The 17,591-nt window shown below is 38.5% G+C and overlaps 1 protein-coding gene across 2 annotated transcripts in view; it reads left to right on the top strand.

The window, feature by feature from the left end:
* Positions 1-2,343: 2,343 nt before the first annotated feature.
* LOC108101655 (transcriptional regulator ATRX homolog) overlaps positions 2,344-17,591 on the top strand; it is a 467,254-nt gene continuing 452,006 nt past the window's right edge. For both annotated transcript variants that reach the window (XR_006245477.1, XM_043208182.1), the window contains exons 1-2: positions 2,344-2,584; positions 2,660-2,761. The gene's annotated coding sequence lies outside the window, so the exon portion shown is untranslated. The remainder of the gene's footprint in view (positions 2,585-2,659; positions 2,762-17,591) is intronic.

Genomic DNA, 17,591 nt, shown 5'->3' with positions numbered 1-17,591 from the left:
TATTTAACACAAAATATTATTTTTTTTTACTTCCAATAAACTATTATTTTTTTTAAAAGTGAAATTTTTTTCAGATTTTTTGGTCTTTTTTAGAGGTATCCTCGCGTAACAAGTTCCATACGTAGTCGCCCAGAGTATAGAGCTGGGAGAAAAAAATTGTAAAGCATTGTGATAAAAGCCTAACGGTATATTTGGTTAATACATTTTAATTAATAGATATTGAACTTGCATTAACGCTTATAACGGTGAAAAAATATTTTCCCAATATGTGATTATAAGGCTGTGAAATATGCAAAAACACGCGTTTTTGGGACATTTGAGTGTGCGTAGAAGCTGATTGGCTATTGATATTAACAAATCCACAAACTTGTATTCTTATTTTGATTAGTAGAAGTGAAAAATAAGAAAAAATCAACTTAAACTTTTTTTTGTCGCACAGTGTTATCTGTCCAAACAAACTCAAGTTAATAATGGAAATTGAAGATCAAGGTGTGTAGTATTCACTGTATATTTATGTTTAGTTTTAGTATTTGAGCTGAGTTTAATGTCCAATTTATGTGTATTTTTGTAGAAAATTAACATGCGTCCCCTGTGTTTCGTGGATAAAAAAAAAACGACCCCATGTCTGCCGACAAAAACTAACAACGTCAGTTTGTTCCCATAAATGTCGTTTTTCAAAGCTAATTAACACATTTTCCCCGTTCGTCCCCCTTTTCTTACAAATCCACAATATTCAGGGACGTTCGAGTTTAGCCATAGCGATCTTTTCGATATTTGGCGCAGCAACAATCGCAAAATACCAATTGTAAAAAAGTATGACTTATACAGTAGAATCCTGTTATAACGACTCCGCTTATAGTGTCTGTCCGGGTATTGCGACGAAAACTCGATGGTTTGATTGGTCCCCAGATAGACTTATACACTTATATCCTTTTGCTTAGTGCGTCTTCCGGGTATAACGACGAAAACTCGTCGGTCCTTGAAAGTCGCTATAAGCGGACTCTATTGTATATGCATAAATACCTGTGGTACCCAATGTCACCAACAATTCACAAGGTAGGGTGCTTAGGCGAAAATGCTTCAGAGGCACGGAATAAAATCTACAAAAGGGACAGACTCTTACACGCAAGGAAAAATAGTCGAATCAATACTATGACTGACCTTTTCCACAGGGCGATATATTCCTCGGATCCTTTACTATCTAGCATTTGTTTAAATAAAAGAGAAGGGAAAAACATAAAAATACCTCTTCCTACAGAAGTATTGAGGGGTTATATACCTTTTTCTCCAGAGAAATACAGGGTTTTTATTTATTTTTTTTTACCATGTTACCATTGTTTTATTGAAATACAATACAAATTTTATCAACGTACGTGTCCTTAAGTAAATTCGTATAAAATTTCGAGTGAAAATTTTCATAATTTTGGAAGTTACAGCCCTTGCCGCAGAAGTCCTTTTTTCAGTAGTGGCTCACGGTGAGCATGAAAACAAGGAAACGGCTCAACAGAGAAAACAAAAAAAATTTTTTACAGTTACAGTGATTATTTTTTCAAAAAAACCGATATTTCGAGGTCTAATAATTTAGTTTTTTGCCCAAAAAAAATAGAAAAATTTGTCGAAAATAAAATTCCTTCGTTCACGAACTAGCTATTGTATCTACAAACAATCCCCCAAAATTTCAAATCGATCGATGTAGTGGTTACCGAGATATCGTGCTCACCGCAATGACCTCTTCTCAAAAATGTGATTCCGAGATAATCGCGTTTAAAGTTTTAGGTGGACATTATGTAGTCATGTACACCGTGCGCTATGAACGGCTGTATCTTAGGTTCTAGTGCCCCGATCTCTAAAAAATTTTGCTGATAAATTGTTGAAAGTATGTACATCAAAAAAAATTATAAAATTTTTTTTCGATTTTTTGAGCTTGAAAAAGGTATATAACCCCTTAAGTATTCTGGAGTTGCCGTCTGCCGAAAACAAAAACCCAAATGAAAAAGAATTGGATGTGCAATCTGATTATGATTCTGATGAGGACCTAAACGAAGAATACTCTATAGAACTAGAAGAAGAAGAAGCAAAAGAAGAAGACTATGTTTAAAACAAAAACCAATTTATTTATTAATGTGTGTGTGGGGGTAATTTCCTAATTTCCTAACAAACAAACAAATTTTACCTCTTTATAATATTAGTATAGATATATACAAAAAAATTATTTAATAATAAAAGGTCTGACCATCATTAATTATTATTATCAACATCATGTAGTGTGAATACGCTATAATTCGACTTCAGTTTTTTGTTACCCATACCAAAATGACCAATATGCAGTTTATAAATATTTATACTCCAAGCTAGACCTGCTTAGCATTTGCAAATCGCACTTCGATACCTACCACATTCTATATTGTGATGAATTATTGTTTAAGAGTTGACACGCAATACGTGCAGACAGCTTGAGTCGCGGGGTAATACCGTTTTCATGAAAATGTTTACTTCTATGCATACATTTTTAAGCATGAGACGCTGGATGATCCTTTAAAGCCGATAAGAGGAACTCTCGGAGGTGCATACATTTATTTGATTGGTATAATTGATATTTTCATAAGAGACCTAATAAGTCTTATAGATCAACTTAATCTATATAAATGCATTATTTTAGAACTAATGTTTGACACCCGGGCCGAGCCCTACCCATGCCAGACAAACTATACGTACAAACATGATGTGTGGGAGATTTTAACAACGGGCGCCAAGATTTAAGGTCATATTTTTGTTAGTTGACCCAAAATAAACACCTTGAAGAATAACATTCTCGATAACCCGCACCGTTTAAGAGGCATTCTTATACACATATCAGATTTTAGCGCGCGCGGTATACGCTCACTCGCAAATCTCTGTTTACAACCTAATAAATAATAACATCAAAAACTAATTGTTCGGCCATTTATGGATATGTACATATATTCAACCCCTTCCTTTTTTTTAAATGTAAATGCAATTTATTGTCTTCATTGACGTATTTTTTTTACAATCATTCAAAAGTGGTATCAATTTACATATTTTTAATTTTCAACTGCGTACACCGGTTTTATTTATAACTCGTAGGGTATTCTTTTCTCTTCAAAACTTCCGTAAGGCGCCTCGGCATGGAATTAACGACTCATTTTGTCTCTGCAGTAATTTCCACCCATTTCTCCGCATTCACACTTTGACCCTTTTTTTTATGTAATTGTTAGTTTTCGGCTTTTCCTCTTAAGAAGGCCCCACAAATTATCAATTAGGTTATGATCAGGACTCTGGGGAGGTACAGCAGCCAATATTCACTTCCCAGCCTTTATTTTTACCTGTAAAGATATTTATTTTCGATGATTGACTTGATAAATTATAATTTTCACGCGCTGCTTGCTGCCATACACACTCACGCTATTATTCCCCTTCCTGCGTGTTTTACAGTGCCAACTAAGATTTCTTTATTCAAGGCTTCTCCGCTTTTCCCCCAAACCTTGATTCCGAATACGCAGAATTAACTTTCGTCGGAAAATAATATCTTATTCCAGAAGCCTTGGTGTTAGAAATGTAGTCGCTAGGAAACGTTAGGCGCTTTTGTATATTGACTTCCGGGCGATTCTACGATTTTCCATCCAAAAAATGTTTTAATACAATTTTCAACTCTTCAACCGAAATTTCCTTGCTTTTTTGATTCATGTTGCAATTCTCCTTGTTGTAATGTAAGAATTTAACTTCAACTATAAAAATATAAATACAGTAGAACGTTATAACGACTCCGCTTATAGTGTCCGTCCGGGTTGTGCGACGAAAACTCGATGTTTTGGTTGGTCCCCATACAAACTTATATGAAAGGGCCTCCGCTTAGTGCGTTTCCGCTTTTAGCGACAAACCGCTTATAGGAACCAAATTTTACACAAAAAATTAAAAAATTCAACCGGATATTGCGTCGTGACCAAAAAATACAGTGCAATACTGCCAAATTTAAGCTTAATAACACGCTGTTAGAAATGTATGTATTTATCAGTGATCGGCACCCTTGGCCGTCTGCGTAGCAGCGACACGAAGGATCTTAAACTGTCAACTGTCTCTGTTAGTTTTTGCTGTCGCTTTAACAACGGTGCTGCGAGAGAGAGAGAGAGAGTCGAAGTGCAATGCCGATGCACACTGCGTGTGCAGACCTTATAGCTTATTCCATGAGATGTCCCGTTATATTTCTAGTTTTTCTGCTTTTTATACCCTTGCAGAGCAAAAGGGTATTATAATTTCAGTCAGAAGTTTGCAACGCAGTGAAGGAGACACCTCAGACCCCATAAAGTATATATATTCTTGATCAGCATCACGAGTAGAATCAGAAAACGTCTGTACGTCTGTCCGTCTGGTCGTCTGTCCGTCTGTCTGCTTCTCTTCAAACTAGTCTCTCAGTTTTAAAGCTATCTTGCTGAAACTTTCCCAAAATGTGTGTAGTTATTGCACGCAGTATATAAGTCGGAACGAGCCGGATCGGCCGACTCTATCGGATAGCTCCAATACGAGAGAATGAAATAAAAAATTCTCAGGCCGTTGTTTTTGATCAGATCGACTTGAATTCTTCAAGATGGCGTTTTCTAACTACTATTGAATTTCGGATTTATCAAAATCGGATAACTCTATCGTATAGCTGCCATAGGAGAGATCAAAAAATATATATAGAATTAATGGAAATAAATTGATATCATCGTTGTTTTTTATCCCACGAGCATGATTTTTTGAATATCGAGTTTTTTAACAACTCTTATATTGAGAAAAAGTTTCATAAAAATCGAACAACTATATCTTATATGTTATAGGAAAGATCGAAAAGTCTATATAGAAATAACGGAAGTAAAATTATATCATCGTGGTTTTTCATCAGATAAGTATGATTTTTGAAATATAGAGTTTTCTTACGACTCTTAAGGGGTTATCCTACCCCTGACCTTTTAAAAAATTCTTTTTTTTCAAAAATTTTTATATAATAGTAAAAAGTGTAAGGAATGTTGTCCGAAAATTTCAAGTCGATCGGAGGAAAACTGTAGGAATGGGGGAAATTTAAAGCGCCGTTTTTCCAGAGTGTTTCAAAGGGTTTGAAACTTTGAACGCGTTTTTTCCGAAACGACTTTTTCAAAGTCGGTAGTCAAATTTTCTCGAAAACTATTGCACCGATCGACTTCTCCTTTTGCACACTTCTTTTAGACATGTTTTTCTCGTATTTGAACGAAGGATTTTTTTTTTGGTCAAATAGAACTTATTTTATAGGACGAAATATGGTCAAAATGTATGCAAAAAACGTCATTTTTTATAAAAAACGTTGTAAAAAATTCAATTTTTAATTTAAAAAAAATCCTTTGTTCAAACACGAGTCAGACACATACACTTAAAGAAAAATTTTGGATTTTTGATTTCAGATGAAAATTGGCGGAGAAAATTTGACTACCGCCAGGGCACTATTTTTGATGGGGTCAACTTTCAGGCATTCTCACTCGCTCAATTTTTAATATTTTCTTTTCAAAATTTTACAGATTATAGTTGAAGCATTATATATTCATATTCAATAAACAAAAATTGTAAGAATATCCCAGGAGCTTTGAAAAAAATTCACGAAAATAGGCGTTTTTTTGGGCCTCCAGGGAAGGATAACCCCTTAAATTACGAATTAAATTTGATCAAAATCGGACAACTATATCATATAGCTCCCATATAGTCGGTAAGATGGGAAATGAATAGAAAAATCGTTATAGCTTCGATGTTGTTTAGCCTTTATGCATTTTGTTCGACATATTTAATGACTGCAAGGGTATATAAGCTTCGGCTTGCCGAAGCTAGCTTCCTTTCTTGTTTCCAAGTAAAACTGAATGTGTAAATTCGCCAAATGCAATATGTGCGGTAATAAGCTCATTCAGTTTTCAGTATTATGAGAAACCTATGTATGTGTTTAAATCAAATATATTAAATTTTAAGTTTTAATTAAAAAATTAATTTGATTTGTTTTAAAAACCTATTACGAGGATGGCAACTATAAATGAGCAAACAAAAAAATTTTTTTTGTTCTTTTGCTTAGTGCGTCTTCCGGGTATAACGAAGAAAAATCGTCGGTCCCTTGAAAGTCCCTATAACTGGATTCTACTGTATATCGATATTTTTGTCCATGTTTAGAGTACACAATAGGATTGCCGGGAGCCTAAAATTCATAGGCATCGCTCTCTAGGTTGTAGCAATGTTGACAATATCCGAGTCACGACTGTTAGAGTCAAATAATAGACAGGTAGAAAATAATACGGAAACACAAAATAAATAAACAAGCTTACAGATAAAAATAATAAAATAATCAAGGCAAAAATAAACCAATTTGTTGGCTTTTTACACTTGTACGAAGACCTTTTGGCTAGAAATAGAATAGGTACTTATAACAGAAATTCAAAATGTAGTAGCCAAGGTTACACTTGCCAAATCTAACATTATAAACCCAGCCATTTTTAATCACCAAGATTTGAAGTTTGTATTAATTGAACTCCCCCAGAGGTTACTATAATAAGCCTAAGAGAGGCATCATATTAAAGTCCTTCAGCCCTTCAATTGCATACCCTAAAATACAATGCAACAATGATTACCTAGCGGCGACTGAATGCTTATTAGCAACATACGCATCATTCTGCAAACTGGCATCTCACGATACTTGTGCCCAAGGCCTACTTGCGGAAGGCGCAGCACAATGCGAAACGCAAGGCAGATCTATCATCTCAGCTCTGGATCCACATTTAACTTTAACTTTGCATTTGGGCCTGATCTTGGCCAAAGATTCGTGCGAGTTGTCATCAAACCGTTATAAACCCTTTGAAGACGCTTGGAATAAAAAAGAAGCTCGATGTATGGGTGCCACACGACTTGACACGTGCATGCGAATCGCTTCTGAATAGCAACAAAATCGACCCGTTTTTGAAGCGGATGAAGCGACAACTTGAAGCGCAAACGGTCGTGGTCGAAAAGCGGTGAAGCTGCCCAGACGGTGGCCAAGCCTGGATTGACGGCCAGGAAAGTTCTTCTGTGTGTTTGGTGGGATTGGCAGGGAATAATCCACTATGAGCTGCTCCCCTATGGCCAAACGCTCAATTCGGACCTGCTTGAAGACAGCACTCATGCAGAAGAGGCCATCTTTGATCAACAGAGGCCGAATTGTCTTCCACCAGGACAATGCCAGGCCACACACATTTTAGTGACGCTCCAGAGCTCCGGGAGCTCGGATGGGAGGTTCTTTTGCATACACCGTATAGTCCGGATCTCGCACCAAGTGATTACCACCTGTTTCTGTCCATGGCAAACGCGCTTGGTAGTCTGAAGTTGGCCACAAGAGATCCCTGTGAAAATTGGCTCTCCGAGTTTTTTGCCAATAGGGAAGCGAGCTTCTGAGAGGGGCATTATGAAGTTGGCATCTCGTTGGGAACGCGTCATCGAACAAAACGGGGCATATTTGACTTGAATCGCATTATTGTAACCAATTTTATGAACAATTGAAAATTCAATAAAAATACCGCAAGACTTTTTTGACAACCTAATATTCTTGATCAGCATTACGATCTGAATCGAAATACGTCTGTCCTTCTGTCCGTTTCTGCCCAAACTAGTCTCTCAGTTTTAAAGCTATCTTGCTGAAACTTTCCGAAAAGGTGTGTAGTTATTGCACGCAGTATATAAGTCGGAACGGGCCGGATCGGCCGACTATATCGGATACCTCCCATACGAGAGAATGAAATAAAAAATGCTCACGCCGTTGTTTTTGATCAGATCGACTTGATTTCTTCTAGATGGCGTTTTCTTACCACTATTGAATTTTTGATCAAATTTCATAAAACTCGGACAACTATATCATATAGCTGCCATACAAAAGATCGAAATATATAAAAAATGGAAAAAATTATAACGTTGTTTTTAATCCCACGAGCATGATTTTCAAAACATGGAGTTTTTTGATAACCCTTGAATCGAGAAAAAAAATTTCATTAAAATCCGACAACGTTATCATATAGCGGTCATAGGAAAGATCGAAAAATTTATATAGAAATACGGGAAATATTATAAAATTACTAGCAAACCCCGGCAAACGTTGTTTTGCCACCAGATGACTTTATAATTTCTGTGCAAAATTTACTCAGTTCTAGACTTATGTAAAAAGCATGAATTGAATGTTCAAATTGACTTCAGGAACACGTTAGAATCTGGATCCGTGCCGATAAGTAAGCCGTTCAATGGTTCAGGTGGTGTTTCAATTTCTGGTAGTTGCACTTTTCCTGACGCGCAACACATCCCAGCTGGCTCATTATACCCTTGCAGAGCAAAAGGGTATTATAATTTCAGTCAGAAGTTTGCAACGCAGTGAAGGAGACACCTCAGACCCCATAAAGTATATATATTCTTGATCAGCATCACGATCAGAATCCAAATATGCATGTACGTCTGTCCGTCTGTCCGTCTGTCCGTCTGTCCGTCTGTCCATCTGTCCGTCTGTCCGTCTGTCCGTTTCCGCGCAAACTAGTCTCTCAGTTTTGAAGCTATCTTGATGAAACTTTCCCAAAAGGTGTGTAGTTATTGCACGCAGTATATAAGTCGGAACGAGCCGGATCGGCGGACTATATCGGATAGCTCCCATATGAGAGAATGAAATAAAAAATTCTCACGCCGTTGTTTTTGATCAAATCGACTTGAATTCTTCAAGATGGCGTTTTCTAACTGTTATTGAATTTCGGATTAAATTTGATCAAAATCGGATAACACTATCATATAGCTGCCATAGGAGAGATCGAAAATTATATATAGAATTAACGGAAATAAATTGATAACATCGTTGTTTTTTATCCCACGAGCATGATTTTTTGAATATCAAGTTTTTTAACAACGTTGATATTGGAAAAAAAAGTTTCATAAAAATCGGTCATCTATATCTTATAGCTGCCATAGGAAAGATCGAAAAATCTATATAGAAATAATGGAAATAAAATTATAATATCGTTGTTTTTCATCAGACAAGTATGATTTTTGGAATATAGAGTTTTCTTACGACTCTTGAATTACGAATTAAATTTGGTCAAAATCGGACACCTATATCGTATAGCTTCCATATGATCTATAGTCAAAAATATGGAAAATGAATAGAAAAATCGTCTTAGATTCGATGTTGTCTAGCCTTTATGCGTTTTGTTCGACATATTTGATGACTGCAAGGGTATATAAGCTTCGGCTTGCCGAAGCTAGCTTCCTTTCTTGTTTTTAAATTTCAGAGCATGACAATGCGGACATTTCTTGTCCATAGCACCAATTACCACTTTTGAGCAGAGCTCGCAAATAACAGTTGACCGTTTTTCATCTAGTGCTCTGGGTGCGAGCACAACCGAAAAAGTTCATACTGTCTCGGTCTCGCTCTGAGCAAGAACCCCTTGCTGTCATTATTTGTGTTTTCTGTTGAGCACTTTTCGTTGAGCTCTTTGCATTTCGGTCTTTCAATGAGCAGTGCGTAAGGAGCAGATCGAGAAACGCCCGCACAGTGAGAGTCAGCAAAAGACCGATTGACCGAAAAACTCAATGCAAACGGTCTTCGCATTTACACACACACGTTCAATTCACGAAGACGATTAATATATTTCGTCCGCGAAACCGATGTTTAACGATTTGCTTCCCTATACGTGCACTGTATACCAATACATATGCAAAAGACCTTTTGCTTCACTGAAAACGACAAAACGGTCCTTGAGCAACCAGAACAAAACCGAATAGAAAAAATCGGTTTCGGTCTGAGCGCAACCGAACCCATTCACGAACCCATAAATCGGTCGTTCTCTGAGACTTTTCGTAAAGGGTCAGGAGAATACTGTTATTAGCAGACAACGAAAAACGGTCGACTGTTATTTGTGAGCTCTGCTTTTGAGTGAGCATATTACTCAATATCGGGCTCATACTGGAATGCTAAACGCAGTTATTTTTTTTTTTCTTTTTTCGGTGTCTTCCCACAAACAAATATATTTCAAAAACATGTTTATGTTTCATTATGACAATCAATTCAAAGCTAACAAATAGTAACAAAGTTTATAATATAGTATGACATAAGTATTACTTTAAAAAAAACTTTCTTCATTTTAGTGCATTTGGTTTCGATAAAATCTTTCCTTCATCTGAGTCGTCATGTGTAGGAAGCTCCTTGTTCCAAGACTGAATCTCAGCCGTTCCGAAAATTTGATAAACTACAAAGGTCAATATGGAAATAATGGCTGATAGTTCAAAAACACTTCGCCACTGATCAATAGAGTCCTCTCGAGTTACAATGAATCCAGCAGTCAACGGGGAAATAAAGGACGCAGACATGTGAATTGTTTGGCAAAATGCCAGAACGGCAGCAGAATGTCCATAGTTTGGTGCTAAATCAATTATATTGGCCATTGCTCTTGGTTCCAAACAACTCTGTGGCTATTCCTCCAGCCACCTGGGATAAAACGTAGCACCAGTAGAATGAACTAATTATTATAGATTTTACAATAGATAATTGGTCTTTAGTGCCACCAGCCAAAACTGCTTGCGATCCATTATGAAATTGGTTGTGAGTAAAATTTTCATTTAAAATCATAGCTACCAAAGCGAAATTCATATCGTTACGCGTCATAAACGATACCAGAAAACCCGACCAGGACAAAAAATAAAGCACCAATCGGGCTGGAATCTTGTCATTTAAACGCCATGATTTTGAAACTCTTCGGTCTGGATCATCATCTAATGGTGCAGATTAAGAGCCCCTCGAATTGTGCATATTATGGAATGTTTGTCAGACTATATGTACATAGGTTTAGTTGAATGTTGAGTGTGTATGAATTATATATAAATGCTCGATGTACCGGTTGTCGTGGATGGTCATTTGTTCTGCCTCTATTGACTGTGACACGGCGTGGTTGTCGTTGTTCTAACCTTCTGACTTTATTGCGTTCAGCTCGTGTATCTTCTGGCTCTTCTTGATGCAATTGCGCTATTCTTTCGGATCTTCTATTTCGCATGTATCGAGATCTACTGGTATCACGGCTCAAAGTACCCGCTTTGCGTTTTCTTGGCATAGCTCACTGGACAAAACACTCATAAATAGAATTAATGATTTTACTTAATGATGAAGGATTTTCGCCCCAGTTTAAATTGATTTAAAATGCTATGGTAGCGTGTTTTTGTCAGTGTGATGAGGTAGAAACTCACTTTATATGCGATTTTTGGTATGTCGAACAAGATTTAAGAGGATGAAAAATAGACGTTGGGTAATTGTCAGACTTACTCAATACGCTCACAAAATTTCATGAGAATCGGAATAGCCGTTTCGGAGGAGTAGATATTAGAAGATAACATGGTTGTTTTTCATCAGACAAGCATGATTTTTGGAATATAGAGTTTTCTAACTGCTCTTGAATTGCATATTATAATAATTATATGTATACAGGGTGGGCCATTTAAAGTTGACCCAATTGATTCTTAAAACAAAATCAAAAAAGTGAACAATTTTTTTTTTTATTTCAAAAATTATTTATTTTGGTCCAAGGAGATTTTTTACAAATTATTATTAAAAATGATATCACGTAAATGGGCACCTTTAGCTCTGACAGCCGAATGCATTCTTTTTCAGCATTTTCCATGACTTTGGTCAATGTTTCAGACGATATGGCGGCTATTTCACGTCTAATGTTGTTGTTGGGTCAGTAAGCTTTTTTACTAACCATTACCTTGACGGTGCCCAAATAAAATAATCACAAATTTAGTTAATAAAATGCACTTATTTATTATTTGGCACCAGACCTTAAATGTACAAAGTTAGTTTGTTGTAGATTTAGTTAGGCAGGCAGACCGAATTGTCTGTGCTTTAGACGAAAGTATATAAAGCCGAGATTTGGCAGGCGATCAGCGATCGTGCCTTGTGTAAGCGAGTACCAAAATCGAACTATTATAAAGGTATGCTGGGCAGGCAGACCGATTTGTCTGTGCCTTAAACGTCGCGAAGAGTATATAGCCGAAGAGTATATAGGCAGGCGATCAGCGGCACGGTCGCTATGAGCGTGTACAGATTCGAACTGTATTGCAGCTTGCCGTGGACTAAGGCCAGGAAGCGATAAGCGAAAGAGTGCAAAAAGGGAGTTAGAAATGACAATTAAAACAGTGTTGCCGCGCAGGGCAAATAGCAAAACAAAGCAAACATCGAGAATTTAGTTTTACGTTACGATTTGAAATGAGTGATATTATTTAGGCTGCGGCAAGACCAAACAGTTGTCTTTTAGTTGACTTAAGGTTTTTGGTTTATTAGCGTATACCTTGTATTTCAAATAAACCCACAAATAAAAGTCTGGTGCCGTCAAATCTGGTGATGTTGGGGGCCAGTCAAAATCACCACTTTACGATATCAACCGCCCAGGGAACAATGTTCGCAATAAATCGATTGCTGCTCTAGCTGTATGGCAAGTTGCCCCGTCCTGTTGAAACCAGAAGTTATCCATGACATTTTCACGAATAATAGGCGTCAGAAATTCGGTTATCATTGCTCGATAACGCTCACCATTGACGGTTATCGTGGCTCCATCATTGTCTTCGAAAAAATACGGTCCGATGATCATACAGCTTCGATATTTTCATTAGAACGTCTTGTTCGTTGCCTGGATACATGACTGGCATTATTTAGATTACCGGTGTTTACAAATTCTGCGTACAAAGACTAATTGTGTTTTTAACTGGAGCACTTTTAACTTTATTCATTTTACGAAACGAACGTTGGGTTAACACAATTGAGAATTTATTTTCAATGTAGAGCTGAACAATTTGAGCGCGTTCCTTTGGAGTGTATTGTTCCATGGTATCAATTGTCTTCGACTGACGCTTCCAACGTGGTATGACATTTGACGATCTGTCGACGCTGTCAAAAGTTACAGGATTGCCAAATGGGTCAAATTTAAATGGCCCACCCTGTATAACTAAGTTTTCATCAAAATCGGACAACTATATTATATAGCTGCCATACGAATAATAGTCGAAAATATGGAAAATTAAAAGAAAAATCGTAAGCCCTTATGCATTTTGATCGACATATTTGATGACTGCAAGGGTATATTAGGTTGTTTGGTAATGACATACCGGTTTTTACATTCAAATTTCGCGCTTCGCTTGTGAAGTCAAATATAATCGTATCTGGCAATGCTGTATATCGCTTGAAAGGTATTGGCATCACCTTTAAAATGACATGTAGTTTACATGAGCTTCGGGCAAATTTGAAATTTTATTTCGCACAGGGAAAAAGTGCTGCGGAATCTCGCAGACAGGTTATTGCTATCTTAGGAGATAACAAACCGCCAAACAGTGGGTTAGGCGATTCCGAAGTGACAATTTTGATACCGAAACACCCAAGCCTTCCGGACGACCAGTGACCGTTGGTACGGATAAAATCATGCAAATAGTGGATCGAGATCGTCATGTGACTATTAGAACCATCGCAGAGGAGCTGCAACTAAGCACGGAAGCCGTCCATAGGCATTTAAAGTCGAAAAATTTAACAAAAAAGCTCGATGTATGGGTGCCTCATGAGTTATCCCAAAAAAATCTTTTCGACCGTGTATCAATCTGCGAATCTTTGTTGCACCGTAATAAACTCGATGCATTTCTGGATCGGTTAGTCACTGGTGATACAAAATGGATCACGTATGACAACATAAAGCGTAAAGGATCCTGGTCGAAGCATTGTGAGTCGTCTCAAACGGTGGCAAAGCCAGGCCTGGCGGCTCAGAAGGTGTTGCTGAGTGTATGGTGGGATATCAGAGGAATTATCCATTATGATGTGTTGCCCTATGGCCAAACCATCAATTCTGACCTCTACTGTGAACAACTGGAGCGATTGAAGATTGCACTTGAACAGAAGCGGCCAGCCATGGTGAATCGTAAGGGCGTTGTGTTCCATCATGACAAAGCCAGGCCCCATACATCTTTGGTGACGCGTCACAAGCTGCGGGAGCTTGGTTGGGAAGTGTTAATGCATCCACCTTATAGTCCGGACATTGCCCCAAGGGATTACCATCTGCTTTTGGCCATGCAAAATTTTTTCGATGGACAAAAATTGAGTTCAAGGGAGGATTGTGAAAATCGAATCGCCGAGTTTTTTGCCAGTATGTACAAGGAATTCTTTAGGAAAGGCATATACAAGTTATAATCAAAAGACAAACATAAGGCGTCGTGGCTCTCTTCCGATCGACTGACCAGAAATCAGATCGATCATGTTGTGATCGATGCAAGGCATGCATCTATCGTACTCGATGTGCGATCCTGTCGTGGTCCCAACATCAACTCCGACCATTATCTTGTTGCAGCTAAGATTCGCACACGGTTATGTGTTGCGAAGGTTGCACGTTGAGGACTGCTGAGAAGGCTGGACATCGGGAAGCTGCAATCACAACAGACAAGGGATGCATTTTCCTCTCAAGTCTCTAGCCTATTGAGCCGAACAACTCCAACACCTGAAGACATCAGCGATCAGTGGGCGCTCATATCCCACTCCCTGCGAACTTCCGCAGAAGAAGTCATTGGATTCCAGCGCCCCCCAACAAGGAATCCATGGTATGACCAGGAGTGTCGTGACGCAACATCTGCAAAAGACGCCGCCTACACTGCAAGCTGGGGCTACACGGACTGTTGTTGAGGTTAAGGAGAAGAGATGAGAAACGCCTTTTCAGACGCAAGAAAAGAGAACAGGAAAAGCGAGAGTGTGAAGGCATAGAGAGCAGCAGATGCCGGAATGAAGCTCGTAACTTCTATCAGAGGGTTAGTCGTCTGACCCAAGATTGTAAGACTAGAGAAGTTGCATGCAAGGACAATGACGAAAAACTAGTCACAGATGCAGAGATTGTGCTGAAGTTATGAAGGGATGACTTCTCAAACCTGTTAGCTGGCTCTGGCACGGGCTATGAAGATTATGATCCACAATTCCCAATCTATGGTACTGATATAGATGTACCGACCCCAAGCCATGCCGAAGTCAAGGATGCAATCCAACGACTTAAAAACAATAAATCTGCAGGTGCTGATGGCTCTCTTCAAATGAACGGTCATGTTTTTTTGTGCGCTCCGAATTTTTCATTTTTATTGATACAAACCAGCGGTGGTTCTGTTTTAAATTTGAATATTTAAACATTTAAATACACTTGTTTTCAAAACCGTTCGCTTTGCGAGTGAATTTTGTGCGTTTTATCATAAAATAATAAGCTTTAACGATCTGTTTTTTGTCTTTTTGACTACTTTCTTTTGTGCTTCGTCCGTCAACCGTGGTGTTGTTGTTAGAAGTGCATGCATATTAACTGACCCGCTCCCCCACTTTCTCTTTTGTACTAACAAACTCGAAAGTTCTACGCGTGCAATTTATACGCTCTTACGGTACATTTGAGTTGCTCGCTTACAAATTTCGATTTTATTTTCTCTCGGCACAGTGGTCCGTAACATGATAAACATGGACTCCTACCTGCCTTCAGGTAATTAAGCCTGAGCAGGCTAAACTCACTTCTTGGCTTTGTGACAAGATGGTGCACAGTAAGTGCGCTGGATTCACAGGGCGGACAAGTGATGACGATAGTAAAGGCCTTGGTTTGCAGTTCTGCTGTGAAGCAAGTTGCGAACGAGATGAAGTCGTTCATGCGCCAAACTAAAGGTGGCCTAAAGGGACTGATTGCTAGTTTTGGCACAGCTAGGGATAGTTTTTCCAGGGCCAGTGATCTACTCTCAGCGTTGAACTCGCAGTTTAATAGCCTTAAGCTATTAGAGGAGTCCCCGAAGCGCGAAAAGGCTGCTGGTGGTAGGCCTGAGGGAATCGTTCCACAACTTCAAAGCGACCAGCAGAACTCCTCTGCGGACGAGCAGTCGACTTTAGCAAACCCTCAAATGTTGTTAAGATCGGCAGCTAAAAAAAGATTCGGACGCCGATCAATCCGCAGTGGAGTGTGAGATCAATGCAATAATAAAGTTTCGAATTGTCTGAAGGTGGTTCTCAACCTGTAATTCCACCTAATCAGCTAAATATTTCCCCACAAGAGGTTTCTGAGACTGGACTACCGGCCCAAATTGTTACTGCAGGTCCACAGCCTGCAGTAGCAAAACCCCTCATTGTGATTCCACAAACGAAACAAATATTTGTCTCTCGGCTACACCCTGATCTCACATCATTTGATGTTTCGTCTTATATCAAAGACAAAATAAATGCCGAAGTTTTCCCGGTAAGTACACAGTATATAGGCATGATCGTCCCTCTAGACGGGGAGGGGCGTCCTTATTGCAGTAGATAATAGCCTCACGTCAGAAGAGGTTTTGACAGAAAATCCTTTGAACTTTAAGTTAGAAATTTTATGCGTAAAACTGTCTGTCGGTGGCAGGTTAATTTTTATTACCTGCTCTTACATACCTCCTTCGTCCGATCTTGAGGACTATTTTAGGCACCTATCAGTGGAAAAGTCAATTTCGAGTTCTTTGTCCGATATGGATCAGTTAGTAGTTCTAGGTGATTTTAATATACCTGGAACTACGTGGTCCTCGGACCACGGTTCCAATGCTTTAGAACCCATAGGCCACAATGAATTCATTGATGGTCTACTTGACATACCTCTGCGTCAGGTAAACCATGTGCGAAACTCATTAGATCGTTTACTTGATTTGTGCCTTGTCTCAAATCTCGAAAGCGTTTTTCTTTCCAGAGCAACACCACTTACGCTACCTGAAGATCCATATCACCCTGCTTTCGAGGTGACTATCGACACTGGTATAACAGTTAAAAATAACGCTATAAAGGTAGCCAAGCGAACTCATTGTTTTCGCAGAGCTAACTTTCGAGGTGACTATCGACACTGGTATAACAGTTAAAAATAATGCTTTAAAGGTAGCCAAGCGAACTCATCGTTTTCGCAGGGCTAACTTTCATCTTATATATGGCAATGACTGGTCCGATCTCTACTCCTGCAATAATATGGTAGATGGCATTACAATTTTTTATTCGGCAATCAAATCGTTTTTTAACTCGTGTGTTTCGGTATATAACGCGACAACATCCAATGAACCACCTTGGTTTAGTAAGGAGTTGTCACGCCTTAGGAATTTAAAGTCCAGACTTTATAAAAAATATAAGGTTTCAGGTTGTCAGTCTGTTTTTGGAAAATACATAAGAGCTCGGTCAAACTTTATCGTGCTTAACGCTCAGTGTTTCAAAAATTATTTTGTCCGTTGCAAGTCCCAGTTTTTACGGGATCCTAAACGGCTTTATAATTTTGTAAACACTAAGCGCATAACATGTTCGTTTCCGCCTTCGTTTTCGTTTGAAAGTATGACGGCTAATACTGATCAGGCAATAGCCGATCTGTTTGCCCAATACTTTCAAACAACTTACTCCACAGTGTCTCATTCAAGTGAGCAATATTTATACGCCATACCTAAGTCGAAGTAAATATTTCGTCCCTCTTTAAACGAAAGCTCCTTTCTTGTGGATCTTCAACGTGTTACACCAGTTTACTCCCAGTTCCTGACGGGATTACTGGGTGTGTTCT

This window comes from Drosophila ficusphila, unplaced genomic scaffold (genome assembly GCF_018152265.1).
Source record: "Drosophila ficusphila isolate 14025-0441.05 unplaced genomic scaffold, ASM1815226v1 contig_414, whole genome shotgun sequence".
Classification (NCBI taxonomy): Eukaryota; Metazoa; Arthropoda; class Insecta; order Diptera; family Drosophilidae; genus Drosophila; species Drosophila ficusphila.
The sequence above is the reverse complement of the archived record's forward strand: the minus strand, read 5'-3'. Positions and strand labels throughout refer to the sequence as shown.